This window comes from Peromyscus maniculatus, chromosome 23 (assembly GCF_049852395.1).
Source record: "Peromyscus maniculatus bairdii isolate BWxNUB_F1_BW_parent chromosome 23, HU_Pman_BW_mat_3.1, whole genome shotgun sequence".
In the NCBI taxonomy this organism is placed as follows: Eukaryota; Metazoa; Chordata; class Mammalia; order Rodentia; family Cricetidae; genus Peromyscus; species Peromyscus maniculatus.
The window spans coordinates 17,475,432-17,483,212 of NC_134874.1; the positions used below are offsets into that span (position 1 = coordinate 17,475,432).

Sequence of the window (7,781 nt, forward strand, 5' to 3'; positions counted from 1 at the left end):
TCTTCTTCCTCTTCTTATTCTTTTTCCTCTTCTCCTTCTTTTCCCTCTTCTTCCTCCTTTTTCTTCTTCTACTTCTTCCTCTTCTTTTTCCTCTTCCTCCTCCTTCTCCTCTTCTTTCTCTTTCTCTCTTTCTCTCTTTCTCTCTTTCTCTCTTTCTCTCTTTCTTTCTTTCTTTCTTTCTTTCTTTCTTTCTTTCTTTCTTTCTTTCTCTCTTTCTTCTTCTTCCTCCTCCTCCTCCTCTCCCTTCTTCCTCTTCCTCCTCATCCTTTCCTATGATTTACTTATATTATTTTATGTGTGGAGGTGTTTTACTTGCATGCATATATGTGTACCATGTGTGTGCTTGGTATTCAAGGAAGCCATAAGAGGGTGTCTGATCCCCTGGAACTGGAGTTACAAATGTTTGTGAGCCACCATGTGGGTGCTGGGAATCGAACTCGAATCCTCTGCAAGACTAACAAGTGCTTTTAACTCCTGAGTCATCTCTCCAGCCCCCATAGGGTCTAGTTATTAACTGCAGAAGTGATTATGGCCAATCTTTCTGATCTTTCCATACATTTCTTTTGGTTACTGAATATGGTAGAATGTGGATGCCTGGGTGATCATGAGAACAGCAGAACTAGAGAAGAAGGGTAGATTAGATATCTTTCATTAACAACCTTTCCTTCAGCCTACCAGAGGGGGACACCTAGGCTTACAGTTATAAAGGAGAAATAGTTCGGCATTAATGTATGACCTCATGCGTACGTGTGTTAAGTCACATATTAGAATAAGTGTCAGTGGAGTTTTCCTTTTATTGGCTTGACAACACTAAAGCAAATGGCCCATAGAGAAGAAAGAAAAAGGATTTCCCCCTCTTTAATAAGAAAGGGTTTAAATATGCAAATGTTTTGACAATGAACAGGGCTGGTAACAAAACAAACTTGATGTCTTATTTTGACTGAAGGTTCGAGAGGCTTCTGCAAGAATTTAGGTTGGTGTCTGAGATTGAGATTTTGTTTGGTTACCTCGGTCCCTGGTTTGTCTGGTGATTCCAGCTGCTTGAGTGCCGACAGTCTTATAAATATCAGAGAGCCTTGGGATTCAGGTGGGACACCAGGAACAGTCAACTCCCTTAGTGACCAGAAGGTGGAGATGGGTCGAAGCACAGCCATGATCCCTTTAATGAAGTCTGGAGTTTACTTCGAGTTTTGTGCTTTTACAATAAGAAGCTGAATTTTGTGTAGCGGGCTCGATGTTTCCTAAGGGGTGTTATTGCCGGCTCCCCTCCCCCGACCCCTGTCAGTTAAACAGTCACCCCGTGGGCAGCAGACAACTCCCCAATCTTAAGGTCTACCAGACAGTACCTGTACTCATCAGGGATCTTCGTCTGGTGTGGAGCAGCTGAGGCAGGGGCATTACCGAGGTGTTCGGGTTTATTTCATCCTGTAGCTCTCTCTGTTCTTTCTTCTTGACTTAGAACCTTCTGTTTGGTTGCTAGGTGGGGGAAGGGAGCTTGCACAGGACATGGGCTGCAGAGTCCATACCTTTTGCCTTCTGATCATCCTCTTGATCCTGTGAGAAGCTGCTGATTTTCATCAGTACTAAGTCCTTCCTTTTTTTTTTTTTTTTTTTTTTTTCCCTGTTCCCACCGCTGAACTCCTTTATAACCCACTGGGTCTTTAGCATTTCTTCTTGTACATGGAATACAGGCAGAAGTGCCGCGTGCTGCTTTCCAGATAATGCAGACTGTCCACATTCCTTCTCTTGTGCCCGCCTAGGTCACTGTCACTTTAAGAGCATGTCAGAGCCAGAAGGTGTGCGCTCAGGTGCGGCGCGTTGAGCCGGTGAAGCCTGAGTCCTCTCATTGACTCGTGGTCTGAACTGGTTCTTTCCTGTTGCTGTGATAAAGCACTTGGATGAAAAGCAGTTGTGTGTGTGTGGGGGTAAGGGTTTTATTTGACTTCAACTTTCAGGTCGTCGAGGGAGGTCAGGGCAGGAACTCCAGCAAGGTCTTGAAGCTGAAACCATGGAGGGACTCTGCTTGCTGGCTTGCTCCAGGTCAGCTAGCTTTCTTATACAGTGCAGGGAATGGTGATGCCCACAGTGGGCTTGGCCCTCTTGTGTCAGTGAACAGTCAAGGCAGTTCCTCATAGACATGTCCATGGACCATCACAATAAGACAATTGCTAACTGAGACTCCTCTCTCTGTGTCTGTATCTCCCTGCCCCCTCTCTCTGTGTCTCTGTGTCTCTGTCTCTGTCTCTCTCCTGTCTTTTCAGGTGATGCTGAGTTATTCAAAGGTTATAGTTAATGCTAACCACAGTGTGTATCTTGCTTTTTTAATTCCGTAGACTCCTAAATGGAGAAGAGATTTTCCCCATGGTGAACCATACCCACGTCTCACCAGGAACCGATTTGGATGAGGTTTTTTGATGCGGGAGTGAGTCAGCATTCTGAAGTATTTGGCTGTGGAAATGACAAGCTTTTTTTTGGGGGGGGGGTGCTAGAGGGTAGACTTGGATTGAATTATGTTCTCTTAAAAAAATACATTGACATCTGTTATATAAATGATGTGGCGGGTTCCGTGGGAAGGAAGTGGAGATGAATTACCTACCCTGTAGAAATAAGTTTGTTAGGGAAGTCAGCATCGGGATCGTTGCAGCCATGATCAGGCTCAGAAGCAGGAGGGAAAACCTCTGGTCCTGACAGGAGCTTAGGAGATGTGGTCACCACAGAGAGCTGTTTGTCTTCGCTCTTTTGGCTTATGTGTCTCAGCGCATGCAGCAACAGTGCATTTCCTGGGAAAAGCTAAGTCTAACATATTCCCAGAAGTGTCCCTACTGGATCTTATACCCGCTGAAAAGTCCAGTCTTACAGCCAGGCTCTGGCTGGTCCTTGTCGTCAGGGCTCTGCTTCCTGTGGAGAACAGAATCCTGCGTGCTGTGGGGTAAGGCTCACCCTCCTTCTTGGTCACCGAGTGAGGCCTGAGACGTGGAATCTAATCCCCCATCAATTGTTTCAGAAGTGGTTTTTCCTCGTGTGTTGGCTTAGAACAGGCCTGTTTATCAAGGACCACTGGTCCGTGTAATTCATCAGCTAAGGAAAAATGCTCAAATGGCTTTCTTTCAAAATAGCAAGATTTTTAAAAGGCAGTTATTTAATTACAGGCTACTCATGAGAGGGACAGATAAGCCTAATAGACCATTTTATTTCATGGATAATGCCACCTGGGGCACAGCAGACAGTGTGTATGAGTGTGTGTGTGTGTGTGTGTGTGTGTGTGTGTGTGTGTGTGTGTGTGTGTGTGAATTCTACCTATCCACTTTCTCAGGTTCTATGCCCTTGAAACTTTGAATGTGACTTCCCACTCCTTCTCCCTCCCTGCTTCCCTCTCTTCCCTCCCAACCCCACTCTCCCTTTCTCCCTTCCTCCTGGAAGGGATACTAGCTCTCAGTTCAAAGCCCAAGTAAGATAGCCTGAGTCTTGAAGGGTGCAGCCAGGTTCTTCTCTACCCGAGAGGCTGCAGCCAGAACATGTTCACCTCTGAATAGCATCTCCTGATGAAAGATCTACCCTGTTCTGGGTGTAAACAAGAGGCATGTGGGGCTGGAGCTGCATCCTTGAGAGCATAGCCCATCTGACAGTGAGACGCACACACAGCAGAAAGCAGGTCGGGAAGGTTACAGTAAACCATATTCTGGGTGGGGGTTGGGGGCGGGGAGACGGCTCAATGGATAAGAGCCTTTGCTCTGTAAACATGATGAGTTCAAATCCTCTGCACCTTTGTAAAAAGCCAGGCGTGGCTGCTCATATCTACAACATTGAAGGGTGAAGATAGGGGTGGGGTGGGGGTGGGGATGGGGAGGGGTGGTTTCCAAGAGCACACTGGCCAGCCAGACTTACCAAAATGGTGGGCTCTGGTTCAGTGACAGATGGAGAACGGTGAGGAAGACACTGGGCATTCTGATCTTGTCTCTGCACATATGGGCATTATATATGCCCTTCCACTCATGAATACCCCATCTATACCAACACATGATCCCCCCCAGCCACACCCCAGTGAAACCCCAAGTTCAGCATCTATAACCTACATGGCCCTGGAGTCCTCTAGCAACACAAAATTTTTTACATTTTTATTGTCTTGTAAAACCCATTTTCTGCCACAAGTTTTGGTCTTTCTAGAATGCATCTGTCTCTCTCAGCAGAAGGACTTTTCAATTTACCCTAGGACAATAAGGATGATAAGGATCCATAGGAGGGTTTTAACCTGGGACTGATGTCCTTAGTTTTCTATTTGAGAAATAGATTGGCCAGAATGTATAAGAATCATTCTGCTACAACAGGTACACATACCAGAGCCTGGGGAACAGCAGACAACTGACTGTGATTGTCGTTGGGGTTTTGTATATGTGGAATATTGCCAAGGGAGTGGATCTCACTGTGTGTGTATGTGTGTGTGTGTGTGTGTGTGTGTGTGTGTGTGTGTGTGTGTGTGTGAGAGAGAGAGAGAGAGAGAGAGAGAGAGAGAGAGAGAGAGAGAGAGAGAGAGAGAGAGAGAGAATATGAAGATGAGGTAATGGCTTGGTTTTAGAAATGACTCCACAATGTATAATTTGACCAGAACACTACACCACACAACTCAGATGTATACAGCTTCCATTTGTCAATCACCTTCAATAAATCTCAGAAAGAAATACTTCGCCATTAGGGTTCCAAGGTGAAGAGTAGTTGGGATAGAAAGTTCTGGAAGAAAGGGCTAGGGAGAGAGCCTAGCAGTTAAGCACTTGCTCCCCACAAACTTATATAATTGCTGGGTGGGTGTGGAGATCACCCTGAAACTCCACCTCAAAAGGTAGAGACAGGATGCCCAGAGCAAGCTGTCTAGAAAGACTATCTGTAGTGGGGAGCCTTGTCTCTGATTGAGAGACTCTACCTCAATGAACAAAACAACAAAATTGGATGAGAGATCAAGGATGTTTCTTAACATCAACCTGAGGCCTCCACATGTAGAGGAAAAGCATTTATGCATCTCTCTCTGTCTCTCTCTTTCACACACACACACACACACACACACACACACACACACACACACACACACAGAGAGAGAGAGAGAGAGAGAGAGAGAGAGAGAGAGAGAGAGAGAGAGAGAGAGAGAAGAGGGAAGCCCAGACAGGATGGATAAAATCAGAAATAAAATGTTGTGTGGGAGCTCACTGTGGAGGAAGAGGTAGACCAGAGGGAGAGTTAGGAGTGTGTCTGTTTTTTAATGCCAAAGGGTGAAGAGACATAAACCAAGTCCCACCTCCTCAAGATCTCTCCTCTCTCTATGCCACACCTCACCCTGGGTCTTGGGAATGAGATTAAACAATTCAACCTTTTATCAGCATTTTTCAAGGACACTAAAACTCTCAGTGGTCAGCATCATTCTAGTGCTCTGTACCCTATGAAAGAATGGACAATACCATATGCAGTTTTGAGTCACCATGAGATGGTTCATTCCATTTTTAGAAATGTTGAAATGTCATTTATATTAATCTCTCCAGCAAAGCTCAGAACATGGAGGGAGAGGGGACAGAAAGGTTGTAAGAGCTGAGGACCGGGAAGAAAGATATCGTTTTCTGGACATGACATGACTGTTGAACACATGAGCTCACATCAGCTGTGGTTACTGGCATAATATCTGCACAAGATCAAGCTGGTTAAAAATTTTAGCATAAAGTGGGGAGGGGCTGCTGAAGCCACAGCTCTAGCTGAGGTGCCATTGGTAATTGATGGTGGTTGCTGCTGCTGCTGTTGCGCTCTCTCTCTCTCTCTCTCTCTCTCTCTCTCTCTCTCTCTCTCTGTGTGTGTGTGTGTAGTCACTTTGGGGGCAAATGTGGCCACATGCCCCAGTGGATGACCTCATGCCCATGCATGCAATAATTGGATTCAGGGTGTTTAAAAAATATTATAAAGAAGAATGCAAAGTGTTGCTAGAGTTTTCCGCCTCGCCCACAGTCAGGACAAATCTCTGTCACCCGCCAGTCCCACAGCCGCTCAGACCCAACCAAGTAAACACAGACACTTATGTTGCTTTCAAACCGTATGGCCATGGCAGGCTTCCTGCTAACTGTCCTTATCTTGCTAACTGTGCTTTTATCTTAAATTAGTCCATTTCCATACATCTATACCTTGCCATGTGGCTGGTGGCTTACTAGCGTCTTCACATGCTGCTGGTCATGGCGGCGGCTGCAGTGTCTCTGGTCATTGCGGCGGCTGCAGCCTCTCTGGTCATTGCAGCAGCTGCAGCATCTCCTTCTGCCTTTCTGTCCTTTTATATCTCCTCTCTGTTAGTCCCGCTTATCTTTCCTGCCTAGCCACGGCCGATCAGGTTTTATTTATTAACCAATCAGAGCAACTTGACATACAGACCATCCCCCAGCACAGCCAAGTGCAGATCATCTCAAACACCTGCACTCAGGCCCATGGTCCTAATCATCCTCTATACGGACCTGCTGGGTAACACCACAAAGAACCTGAGAATGGGCTCCCACAGGACCTACAGAACATCCCACAGCAGCAAAGTTTGGAGGGTAATATGATGAGGAGTCTTGGAGACTAAGTAATTAGAGGGAGGAGTGAGGAATGGGTAGGATTCAGATACATTGCTTAAATGTGAATATTTCAAAGAATAAATAAAAGAAAAATAAATGTTAACAAATATTCTTTGAATACCTTGAAATGTTGAAGGTGGGTGGGTTGTGATTCTGTGAACTCTTTGGGACCCACTTTTAAATCATAGCACTCAATACCCAGGGTATTCTGGCTTCCAGAAAGCGGTTTAGTGAGGCTGCCTAAATGTTTCATTACATCACAAGGACATTTTCTACTGTGGATATAATAAACATGTATATTTTAGAATATACAGAAACTGGAAAAAATGTAAATGGAAAAAAATACCATTACTGACTTTGCATTTTTAAAAAAAATCACATTTATTTTAGAATTTTCTAGAATAGTTGAAATTTTCTATACATCCTACACATGATTTCCATATATTAGCATCTTACATAATCAAACGACAATAATCAGAAGAAATTAACCTTGGTGCATTAATATCAACTAAATGACACATTTAAAATTTTAATTTTTGTTCATGTGTCTTTTTGTGTATGCCACGTGGGTGCAGTACCCGTAAAAGCCAGAAGAGGGAGTCAGATCTCCTAGATCCAGGGTCCGTTGTGAGCCAGGGGGCAAGGATGCTGAGGTCTTGATAAGCTGAGCCATCTTTCTGGCCCCTAAATGACACAGTTTTGTCACAGCAAGGAGAAAAATGGATATAACCACTATTACACTTTTTCACAATTGAGAGTCCAACCCACACTGTATTTAGTAGTTGAGTGTCCTGTATTAATTTACAGTTTTTTTCTACTCCCACTTTTGGTGGTAACTAGCCCTAAGCCTTCCCTGGTCTTTGAAGTTTTTAAGGTATGAATGTCTGCTGCCTGATTTCCTGGGCTCTTTGCTAGTGATCTGCTTTTCTTGGTCTAGCAGGCTTCTAAACCCTATTCTGTATATCCTCGGTCTCTGAAGAGCCCCTTGTCCTGTGGGTTCATGCCTTTGAGTACCCATTTATACTTCTTCTGGTGTGGCCTTAGGAAAGGTTGGCACTAACTGATTTTGTTCAGTCTGTGATATTTAGCAGATAAAGATTCTCTGAATTTTTAAATATTCATTTGAATAATTTGATTTTAGATAGATAGGATTATAATCTGGTACAAAATTCAAGACACTAATGAATTCCATTTAAAACCATTCTT

The 7,781-nt window shown here is 44.4% G+C and overlaps 1 long non-coding RNA gene across 1 annotated transcript in view; it reads right to left on the minus strand.

Annotated features, from left to right (window-relative positions):
- The window catches only part of LOC121825421 (uncharacterized), an 11,461-nt gene extending 9,980 nt beyond the window's left edge, over positions 1-1,481 (minus strand). The window contains exon 1 of the long non-coding RNA XR_006067690.2: positions 1,347-1,481. This is a non-coding gene — a long non-coding RNA (uncharacterized LOC121825421). The remainder of the gene's footprint in view (positions 1-1,346) is intronic.
- Positions 1,482-7,781: the final 6,300 nt, after the last annotated feature.